We start from the raw sequence: 12,421 nt of genomic DNA, 5'->3' as shown, positions 1-12,421 counted from the left end.
GGCCTGAGTCACCAATATCAGAAATGGAATAGGAGACATCAGTACAGATCTTGCAGCCGTTAAAAAATTTCAAGAAAACACTATAAACAACTTTATACCCATAATTTAGAAGAAATGAATCAATTCTTTGAAAACCACAGACTACCAAAATTCAACCAAGGTGAAATAGACAATCTGAATAGCTATTTAACCATTAAAGAAATTGAATAGGTAATTTAAAGCTCCTGAAAAAGAAATCACCGTGTCAAGATATTTCTTCTTTTTTTAAAAAGATATTAATACATCTTTAATAACATTCATTTTATCCTTTCCATTTTGGCATGGCACATGATCTTCATCTGGATTTATATTTTATGTGATAAATGATTTTTTAATTTAAGTTCAAGGGTACAAGTGCAAGTTTGTTACATAGGTAAACTTGTGTGCTGGGGGTTTTTGTATAGATTATTTCATCACCTAGATATTAAGCTTAGTATTCATTAGTTGTCTTTCTTGATTATCTCCCTCCTTCCACCCTCCCCCTCCACTCTCCAAAAGACCCCAGTATGTTGTTTCCGTCTATGTGTCCTTGTATTCTCATCATTTAGCTCCCACTTGTAAGTGAGAACATGTGGTATTTGGTTTTCTGTTCTTGTGTTGGTTTGCTAAGGATAATGGCCTCCAGCTCCATCCATGTCCCTGCAAAGGACATGATCTCATTCTTTTTTATGACTGTCTAGTATTCCATGGTGTACATATACACCATGGAAAGAATGAGATAAAAAAAACAATGAGATCCTATACACCATGAAATACCAATACTCTTTATCCAGTCTATCATTGATGGGCATTTAGGTTCATTCCATGTGTTTGCTGTTGTGAATAGTGCTGCAGTGAACATATGCGTGCACGTGTCTTTATAACAGAATGATTTATATTCCTTTGGGTATATACTCAGTAATGGGATTGCTGAGTCGAATGGTATTTCTGTCTTTAGGTGTTTGAGGATTCGTCACACTGTATTCCACAATAGTTGAACTAATTTACACTCCCACCAACAGGGTATAAGCGTTCCTTTGTCTCCACAACCTCAACAGCATCTGTTATTTTTTGGCTTTTTAATAACAGCCATTCTGACTGGTGTGAATTGGTATCTCATTGTGGTTTCAATTTGCGTACCTCTAATGATCAGTGATGTTTAGCTTTTTTCCATATTCTTTTTGGCCACATATATGTCTTCTTCTGGGAAGCATCTGTTCATGTTCTTTGTCCACTTTTTAAGCAGGTTGTTTTTTTCTTATAAATTTGTTTAAGTTCCTTATAGATGCTGGATATTAGACCTTTGTCAGATGCAAAGTTTGCACAAATTTTCTCCCATGCTATAGGTTGTCTATTTAATCTACTGATAGTTTGTTTTGCCAGGCAGAAGCGCTTTAGTTTAATTAGATCCCATTTATTGATTTTTGCTTTTGTTGCAATTGTTTTTGGCATCTTTGTCATGAAATCTTTACCTGTGCCTACGCCCCAAATGGTATTGCATAGGTTATCTTCCAGGGTTTTTGTTTTTTTATGTTTTGCATTTAAGTCTTTAATCCATCTTGAGTTGATTTTTGTATATGGTGTAAGGAAGGCATTCAGTGTCAATCTTCTGCATATGGCTAGCCAATTATCCCAGCCAAGATATTTCACTGGTGAATTTTACCACACATTTTAGGAGAAATTAACTTCAAGTTTATAAAATCTCTTCCAGAAAAGAGAAGAAGAGGGAACACTTCCTGACTGATTTTATGAAGCTAATATTATTCCTCTAAAACAGACAGATAGTACAGAAAAATAAAACTATAGACCATTATTTCTCACAAATGTAGATGTAAACATTTTCAGTAAGAATCATAATGCAGAAATCCTCAACAAGAATCATAGAATTAGGGTCAGGCGCAATGGCTGATGCCTGTAATCCCAACACTTTGCAAGGCAGAGGCAGGTGGCTTTCTTGAGCCCAGGAGTTTGAAACCAGCCTGGGCAATATGGCGAAATTCCATCTCTACAAAAATTAGCGAGATGTGGTGGCACACACTTGTAGTCCCAGCTACTTGGCAGGGCTGAGGTGATAGAATTTGGGCCAGGGAGGTCGAAGCTGCAGTGAGCTGAGATCATGCCACTGCACTGCAGCCAGGGTGACAGAGTGAGACCCTGTCTCAAAAAAATAAAGAAGCATAGAATTAGAAGGAATTACAATCAATATTCCTCCTCTTCAAGATTAATAAAGACTGCCACTTTAATGGCAACCTCAATTCAGTGCTGCTTTAGTTACTTCTCCTTTAGTCTGAAAATGAATTGATTTAAGGCAAATTCAGTAGGTTTTTACAGTTTCATTTGTCATCAGTGTTTTTCAAATATAAGTACTTTTGCAAATTGGACCAAATTCTTGGTGCGATTTAAAAAGTTGGGCCGTTTCTCATTTGCCTATTTTGAGAAAGGCTATTTCCCTTTTCTTTGATTTTCTATTTTTTTAGAATGTTGAACCTACTTAATCTGAAGTTTACCTCCCTTTTAAAGGAAATATCTAGAAGTGTTTCTGGCAATGTGTTCATAATTAGGTTAAATTTTCCTCTTGATAACCTGGTGGCTGTAAAACTGAAATCACTGTGAATGAAAATAATCTTACTATGTCTGCGTCCCCTTGGCATTTGTAAATGAGTTCCTTGAAATTTTGTATTGGTAGATTTTAAAATATCAGTACTTTTATTTCAAAGTAAAATATGCCATAATATGTTTTATAGGATGAAGTGTTTGTTTTTTATTTGTATAGTATAATTACATATTGTATCACCTTCTTTGAAAATACATATTTTTAAAATAATATCTCAGTTTTAGGCAAAGCGCATTCCTAGAAGTTTAAAATTAACATTTTCTAAATGTCTAAATTAAGGAGATAATTTTCTGTGAAAATAAAATGTTTGTGGGGGGTGAGGCTTATCACATATCACAGATCATACCTGTTTTAAAGGAAGAAAGTGAAAATAATCTTTAAATTTAGTTGGTGACATAAGCAGAAAGCATGTTTACTTTTTGATACTTAATAACTCTTGAGGTAGTAATAAATGATGATAGTTTCATAATCTTTTTTGCACTGTTGTAATTAAGTTTACACTTGGAGTTTCCAAGGCCAACATGTAAGGAATTGCTCTTTAATTAGGTTCCAACAGTTAGAATAAGCAAAAGGATGCCTGACCTATGACATTGAAGTGTGTCCTGATAGAGTTCCCTTAGTTGTGGTTAAAGCAAATAAAGAAAACAGTGAGCATTCTTTCACAATTTTATATTTTCTGTGTAAATGAGAATTCTTATTTTTAGAGAAGTACATTGAAAAGTAATAACACAAATTAAATAAATGGAATAGACTATAAATTTAGAGCCACTTAAAAAGGATTACATGTATGCCAAGGTCCAAATTATCTTTCATACTCAATTTCAGCTGTTACTCATCACTGCTTAACCTACTCTTGAGTAATAACAATATTCTTGAAGCTTTAAAACATTCTCTAATGTATTTTTAATATAGACGGAATACCCATCATTAGCTTTATGGAAAAAACCCTTGCAAACATTTGTTTCCCTTAATCATGTAAGCACCAAATATTTATTGATCACCTGGTGTAATTATATGTAGTGTTGTAAGTATGTCTCAGGATTCATTCAGCAAACATTTGTTGAGCATTTATTATGTAAAAGAAAAATGTATGATCCCTTTCTTTAATGTTTTCTGTGAATAGTGAAGATATAGGTATGCATAGAAAGACAACTAATAATTCATGGCAGTAAATTATCAGTGTTGACCCTCAATTTGGGGAAGAGTTTTGAAGAGAAAAAAAGATCACTTTTGGTTTGCAGTGGATATTGATAGTCTCAAAGGCGATGGAATCTCTGTGTAAAGATGATTTTGATAAAGGAAGGATTTAGGGACTACATTATGGTAGAGAACCAAGAGAGAAATTATAAGAACGGCAAAGAATATGTCTCGTATTCTTTTTCAGGGAATGTGACTATGTCAGTTTGTTTGGAGTGCAAAGTTCATTATAGAAGATGAATGAATGGTTAGAAAGGAAAGGCATTAGGGACTGAATATTGTAGGACTATGTTTGGATCACATAGTGGTAATGAAATATAAAAGCTGAGTTCTTTTGCCTTTTTTTTTTTTTTTTTAAGATGGAGTCTTGCTCTTTTGCCCAGGCTAGAGTGTAGTGGTGGGATCTTGGCTGACTGCAACCTCTGCCTCCCGCGTTCAAGCTATTCTCTTGCCTCAGCCTCCTGAGTAGCTTGGATTAAAGGTGCCTGCCACTGTGCCTGGCTAATTTTTGTATCTTTAGTAGAAACAGGGTTTCACCATCTTGGCCAGGCTGGTCTCTAACTCCTGACCTTGTGATCTGCCCGCCTCGGCCCCACAAAGTGCTGGGATTACAGGCGTGAGCCACCGCGCTCGGCCTTTTTTGACTTTCAAAAAATATTTCATTACGTATGTTCATTTTAGAAAGATTAGAATATATTGATGAAGAAAAAGTAGAAAATAATAACACAAAAATGAAAGTTTTTAGAAATACTCATTTGGTGTTATCCAGGATGGATGAAATAAAAGTATGAATGAAGGTGGGAGGCCAGTTAGGAGACTGTTTTGGTGGTCTTCTTTTCCTCTTCCCCATCCTGTACTCTTCTTTTTTATCAGATGGGTGTACTCGTGGCAGAAGCTTGAAATTTGAGGAGTCAGAGCCAAAAGAAGGATGCAGTCTGAATAGTAACTCTGGGATCAGGTTACACAGTTGAAATAATAGACATTACACATCACGTTTCTTTCCTGGGTCTTGAGGAAGTTCTTTAGTGAGGGCTCAAGACATTTGGAAATATTTGTAGATGGATGAAGTAAGTTCAACTTGGGTGATGGCTTTGTGCAGTTTGATAACTGTACATTTCTCCAAGCACAAACTTATGGGAACATTATTGGTGGTGAGAAGGATGAATCTGGAGATTTGTACTAAAAAGTTAGTGGCATTTTTGTGGAGGGAGATTCACATCTCTGAATTCTTCAACCATCCCCAAATTGAGCATGTCACGGAATCTTTCTGGCTAACAGCAAGCTGTAGGTTGTTACATCCTTTAATGCCATATGTCTGCAAAGGATCTTATCTATATATACTCTTGAATGACATGAACTGGCACATTTATGACTAGTGCAAAGGGACTAACTTGCATTTGCATGCAAATTTTTGTGGCTGGAAAGGTCGACCCGACTGGCTTGTGCAGCAACCTTTGCCATTGCCCTTGCTTGATAATGCTGTGAATTGCCCATGATTTTCTTAAGTGTAGCATGGAGGTTCCACTCAAGATCAAGCCTGAGATTCTCCATGAACTCTTCAAGACTATGGCACGTCTAATATCTTCAATTTGGAAATTACCAACTGCCTTGCTGATGCCTTGATTGAGGCTGAGTGATACCATTGTATATCTGCTGGATACAAATATCACTACTGTCACTCTGATGGCCATGTGTATCCCTTGCTTAGGTAGTATTTCTGGCCTGAACCGGTGATAGGCTGTGTACCACCAGAGTATCCTCCAGAAATTCTTCTTACTTCTGTGACCCTACCCCATCCCCGTCATTCTACTTCTACTACTTTGGAGAACTGTGGCTCTACTATAACCTTGATGTAAGAGCAGGTGCTAGCACCCCACTGAATATTCCCATTTAGATCAGATCAGAGACTGTACCTGAATTATATCATCCTGTTGTTCTCATGGCCAGATAATGGGGGCAGCCAGTCCAAGCTAGGATCCCAGTGGTTTCCTTAGCTTTATACCAAGATTGAATGAGCTAGAGATGTTGCCTAAGAATTCTAAGCCTCTGGAGACTAAACTGCGTGTCTAAATCCCTATAGGAGTACAGACTCATTCTTAGGACTTAGAGTTTTACATCGTTCAAGATATACATTGGAAAAGGGCTACGCTTTTTGATTGAGAAAGATGATGTGGCTGTGGAAAGCACGTGGATCACATCAACTTGGGGTCGGGGTTATCAGAGGGCAGTCAGTTTGAGTGCTACCACCTGAGCACTCTTCTTCAGAAGAAAAAGAAAGCACTCTAGCTTAATCCTTGCATTTTAACTATTCCCAGTTTAAAGAGTTACATTGCAGCCTTTTGCAGCCACTTCCTTATCCCCTGAAGGGGAATGGGATAAGGAAAACATTCTTCTTTCCCTGAAGAGTTTAAAATTGAAGGGAGAAAATTTTAAGTCATCAGATAAAAGCAAAGACAGTTCATCCCTATTACTTTTTGAGGCACAGATATATCTCAATTAAAATCTGTATTAATTTTCCCACAGTTCAGTTGTATTGATCTCCTTTTTCATTCAAAAGGTCCACCTTGGGGCTGCATGCCAGCCAACTTGGTGCTTTTTGTAAGGGCCGTGATGTTTTCTCTCAACCTAAGGAAATTCTTTGTGCTGTTTTATACCTTTACTGCCAGAGTAAGTTAAAATTGCCATTGAATCAATATATATAGGTTAATAAGTTTGCTGCTTTACCCAGTTTAACTCTGTCTCATTTTCAAGGTTTGCCAAGAGTTACCCTAGAGAGACAAATATTCTTTCTGTGTCATCTATCATTCTATTGACCTTCATAGTTGATTTGTCTGATATTTCTGAACAAAGGAAGACCAATTAATGGTTAAAGGTAGAAGTATCTGGACCTCTACTCCAAATAAAAGCTTTCAAGTTACATTTGGAGATGATACTCTTGAATATTTTTTAACCATACTGTGTCTCTTAAACAAAAATGCTGCTGCTTACCCATAGCATGCTAATTAATACCTTATATGTCTCATTCCTGATAATGAAGTTACTAGTACCATGTGGGAGGTTCATTCCTGTGGGCATTATATGAGGCTAGAAGAAAACAAAGACATGACAAATCTATAGACTTATGGTTCAGGCAGATACTTTCTTTAGTTTTTTCTTAGTCATTATGAGTCTTTCATTCAAGACAAATTTAGATGTATTTGTCTCAGAGTGAATGATGGAAGAAACCTGAAGGTAGCAAGAGTTAGCTCTCTGATGACAGAGAAAGAAGGAATTACCTACCTGGAAATAATCTGTTCAGTATAGTTTTATTGTCAGAGTAAGTTAAAATGAATGATTCTGCCAAAATGTCAAGAATGGGTAACCTAGGCATCCTTTCCAGAAATGGGTCATCTAGTCAGTCATCCTTTCCAAGCTATGCTTTTGTTACTTAAGTATTCACTGAAATGTAAATACCATGTGTTTTATCATGTTTCATACTCTGAAAGTATCATTTTATTAATATGTTTTTGAAATAGGTACTGTGTTTTCTATTGCTCACATTATCATGATCATAAGTCTTAGAACTTTATGTATTCAAGGTAATAAAAATTTCAACTTTGGTCTGCCCAGACTGTAGAAAACCAAGCTTTGACACACACATAAAAATATGTACACACACACACACACACACACACACACACAGAACATTTACTTTATTAAAAAAAAAAAAAGAGAGTGCATAGGGGCTTCAGGTCACTGTATTTTCAAGGGACTTATCCACATCTTTGATAATTCAGGATAGAGTATCTTAATATAACCTTTTTCTGTGCTCGACACCAAACTGTGCTGCACTGGTAACATATTAAGAATATGCTTAAAACATTTTCTCATGGAGATATTACCTTTTTAAAATATTTTAAATTTAAAGATGGTAGAAATCCATTTTCTTCTGCTATTGAGTGAGACTGAAGATAAGACTAGAGAATTGAGTGGAAGAAATAATTCCATTTGAGCCATTCTATTTCACGTCTTTCCTAAATGGTCAGTTCTTTTGGTTCTGGTTCTTTTGAAGTCATCATGATGAGAAACAGGGTTGGTAAAGCCAAAAGCATGACCTGGGAACAATAATGGGTTATTGATTCCACCAGAAGTCCACCTACCAGTGGCCCTGGCACTGTGAGGATAGAGCAGGCACATGTATCCAGAAGAGTTCCCTTTTGGCCGAGTGTAGTGGCTCACACCTGTAATCTCAGCACTTTGGGAGGCCGAGGCAGGCAGATCATGAGATCAGGAGTTCGAGACCAGCCTGGCCAACATGGTGAAACCCCGTCTCTACTAAAAATAGAAAAAATTAGCCAGGCGTGGTGGCACATGCCTGTAATCCCAGCTACTCGGGGGGGCTGAGGCAGGCAATCGCTTCAACCCGGGAGGCAGAGGTTGCAGTGAGCTGAGACCATGCCACTGCATTACAGCCTGGGCAACAGGGCGAGACTCTGTCTCAAAAAAGAAAAAAAAAGGTTTCCTTTTTTGAAAGCTGTATTTCAGGATTGACAGTTGTAGTTCCCATTTGGGTTTCTGTGTCAAGAAGACTTTCTACCACGTTTCCTCATCCTGCAGACTGTGCTAAACTGTATCTCCACCTTCACCCCCCCAAAATATACTTAAGTGTAGTATTCATAGTAGTCTCATATATCAGTTCTTTTTTCAGCCATATCAAAGTTATGCAACTGGTGGGTGCCCCATCCTATGAGTTAAGAATTTAAGAACTGTGAATAGAAAAGAATATTTGAACTGGTAGGTGACACAGTAAATGAGTAAGCTGAGAATAGGGGCAGGGGAATCTACTTTGTAAGTCATATGTTAATTGTGATGATTGTGGGGCAAAACTGCAGCTGATTGAGAACCACTGCTTTATTCATTTACTTTTTTCAGCTTTTATTTCAGCTTCAAGGGATACATATGCAGATTGTTACATCAGTAAATTGTGTGATGCTGAGGTGTGATGTACAAATGGTCTCATCACCCAGGTAGTGAACATAGAGTACCCAATAAGTAGATTTTAGACTGTCCTCCCCTTCCCATAGTAGTCCTCAGTGTCTATTGTTCCCATCTTTATGGCCATGTGTACTCAGTGTTTAGCTCCTGATTATAAGTGAGAACATGTGGTATTTAGTTTTCTGTTCCCATGTTAATTTGCTGAGGATGATGTCTCCAGCTGCATCCATGTTGCTTCAAAAGTACATGGTTTCAGAGAACCTATGCTTTAAATCACATAAATTATTTAAGGAAGCATACTTCTTGTAATGCAGTTAATCTAATTTTGACATAGTGGAGTTATTTATGTGTGTAAATAAAATTTAGAGCCGGGGTGAACAAACAAGGCCCTGAGGTCAAATCTGGCCTGCTTTGTGTTTTGTAGTAAAGTTTGTCTCTGTTTGCAGATGACATGATTGTATATTTAGAAAAACTCATTGTCTCAGCCCAAAATCTCCTTAATCTCATAAGCAACTTCAGCAAAGTCTCAGGATACAAAACCAATGTGCAAAAGTCATAAGCATTCCTGTACACCAAAAACAGAGCACCAAATCATGAGTGAACTCCCATTCACAATTGCTATAAAGAGAATAAAATACCTGGGAATACAACTTGAAGGGATGTGAAGGACCTCTTCAAGGAGAACTACAAACCATTGCTCAATGAAATAAGAGAGGACACAAACAAATGGAAAAACATTCGATGTTCATGGATAGGAAGAATCAGTATCGTGAAAATGGCCATACTGCCCAAAGTTATTTATAGATTCAGTGTTATCCCCATCAAGCTACCATTGACTTTCTTCACAGAATTGGAAAAAACTACTTTAAACTTCATATAGAACGAAAAAAGAGCCCACCTAGCCAAGACAATCCTAAGCAAAAAGAACAAAGCTGGAGGCATCATGCTACCTGACTTCAAACTATACTACAAGGCTACAGTAACCAAAACAGCATGGTACTGGTACCAAAACAGATACATAGACCAATGGAACAGAACAGAGGCCTCAGAAATAACACCACACATCTACAAATATCTGGTCTTTGAGAAACCTGACAAAAGCAATGGGGAAAAGATTCCCTATTTAATAAATGGTGTTGGGAAAACTGGCTAGCCATAAGCAGAAAACTGAAACTGAACCCCTTCCTTACACTTTATACAAAAATTAACTCAAGGTGGATTAAAGACTTAAGTGTAAGACCTAAAACCGTAAAAATCCTAGAAGAAAACCTAGGAAATACCATTCAGGACATAGGGATGGGCAAAGACTTCATGTTCAAAACACCAAAAGCGATGGCAACAAAAGCCAAAATTGACACATTGGATCTACTGCAAAGAAAAACTATCATCAGAAGGAACAGGCAGCCTACAGAATGGGAGAAAATTTTTGCAATGTACCCATCTGACAAAGGGCTAATATTCAGAATCTACAAAGAAGTTAAACAGATTTACAAGAAACAAAGAAAGAACCCCATCAAAAAGTGGGCAAAGGATATGAACAGACACTTCTCAAAAGAAGACATTTATGGCAGCCAACAAACATATGAAAAAATGTTCATCATCACTGGTCATTAGAGAAATGCAAATCAAAACCACAATGAGATAACAATCTCACACCATTTAGAATGGCAATCATTAAAAAGTCAGGAAACAACAGATGCTAGAGAGGATGTGGAGGAATCAGGAACGCTTTTCCACTGTTGATGGGACCGTAAACTAGTTTAACCATTGTGGAAGACAGTGTGGTGATTCCTCAAGGATCTAGAACTAGAAATATCATTTGACCGAGCCATCCCATTACTGGGTACATACCCAAAAGATTATAAGTCATGCTACTATAAAGACACATGCTCACGTATGTTTATTGTGGCACTATTCACAATAGCAAAGACTTGGAACCAACCCATATGTCCATCGGTGATAGACTGGATAAAGAAATGTGGCACATATACACCATGGAATACTATGCGGCTATAAAAATGATGAGTTCATGTCATTTGCAGGGTCATGGATGAAGGTGGAAACCATCATTCTCCACAAACTAACATAAGAACAGAAAACCAAACACCGTATATTCTCACTCATAAGTGGGAATTGAACAGTGAGAACACGTGGACACAGGGAGGAGAACATCATACACTGGGGTCAGGGGATGGGGGACTAGGGGAGGGATAATATTAGGAGAAATACCTAATGTAGGTGATGGGTTGATGGGTGCAGCAAACCACCATGGCATGTGTATACCTATGTAACAAAACTGCACATTCTGCACATGTACCCCAGAACTTAAAGTATAATAAAAAAAAGAAAAGAAATAAAAATGAAGTTTGATATTATCATTTACATATCATCTATAGTTGCTTTTGTCTACAGAGTCAGAGATGAGTAATTCCTATAGACTACCCAGCTTGAAATATTTACTATCTGACTCTTTACCACAAAAGTTTTTCAACATATTAGAGTGTTTTAGAGTTTGTCAGAGCCTCCTTTGCTATGCACTGAGCTGTGAGCTGTAGTGAGTCTTAAGCTTAATGTTTGGTTTTATGTGAAAGCTTTGATGAAAAAAAATTTCAATTTGCACAAGTATGTAAATAAGATATGAAATTAACAGTTATTGCATACATTTGTGCTGGCTGCCATATGGACATACAATATAGTACATTGATTAAAAGGGGAGAAACTATGGAGCCAGACTGCTTTGGTTCAAATCCTGGCTCTACTTTTCTGTCATCTAAGGCAAGTCACTTATCCTTTCTGTGCCCCAGTTTTCTTAACCATAAAATGAGGATAATATTAAAACTTGCAAGGGCTAAATAAATTAGCATATACAAAGCATGTAGAACAATGTTTTCCATGTAATAAACACTAAATATTACTGTGATAACTTAAGGGTTCCAAAATCAACTGAATTTTTGGCCTCTTTAATTCATCACATAGCAATGAAGTACAAAGGTGTAAATGTGTAATAGTTGTTTTCAGAGTAAAATAGGGGAAAATAATTTCACTTAATTTGTTTCTTTCCCTAGTGCTAGCATCTTCAATTGCACAGAATATACCTTTTCTGTTCTGGTCTGCAAAATTGTACAGAAATGAATGAATGGAGGGAAAGCTGTTGAATTGGCATCTAGCCAGGCTACACATTTAACTCCAGCCAGAGATTAGAGTCCCCCCAAAAAATGTTGTTACCTCAGGTCTTGCCACTAGTAGAAAACAAAAGACCTCTAAAAAAAATTATGGCTTTTTCAAAATGTTTATTACTTTCAATGTCTTCCCTGGGATGGTTACTCCAGCTCATGCAAAGCTCTGCCTTGTAGTAATGAGGGGTATCCATCAGAGTTTGTGTGCCCCAGCAAGCCTCCTCTTGCTTCTTAGAAATGCACATTTTAGTATAATTTTCTATTTATGGTATATCATTTTTCCCAAAGCACAAAGATGATTAAAAATCTTTTTAATCTCATATAATATCTAACAGTTATCATTTCCATATTTTTTCTTTTTGGAAAACCAAAAACAGAAGATTGGTAAATCTCAAGATAAAATTTTTATTCTCACTTTTTTTTCCCTGAGACATACTGGTTC

The 12,421-nt window shown here is 36.9% G+C and overlaps 1 protein-coding gene across 12 annotated transcripts in view; it reads left to right on the top strand.

Moving 5' to 3' along the window:
* RABGAP1L (RAB GTPase activating protein 1 like) overlaps positions 1 to 12,421 on the top strand; it is a 786,378-nt gene that overhangs the window by 371,122 nt on the left and 402,835 nt on the right. The gene's annotated exons all lie outside the window — the stretch shown is intronic.

The sequence above is a fragment of the Papio anubis genome, chromosome 1 (assembly GCF_008728515.1).
Source record: "Papio anubis isolate 15944 chromosome 1, Panubis1.0, whole genome shotgun sequence".
Classification (NCBI taxonomy): domain Eukaryota; kingdom Metazoa; phylum Chordata; class Mammalia; order Primates; family Cercopithecidae; genus Papio; species Papio anubis.
The sequence above is the reverse complement of the archived record's forward strand: the minus strand, read 5'-3'. Positions and strand labels throughout refer to the sequence as shown.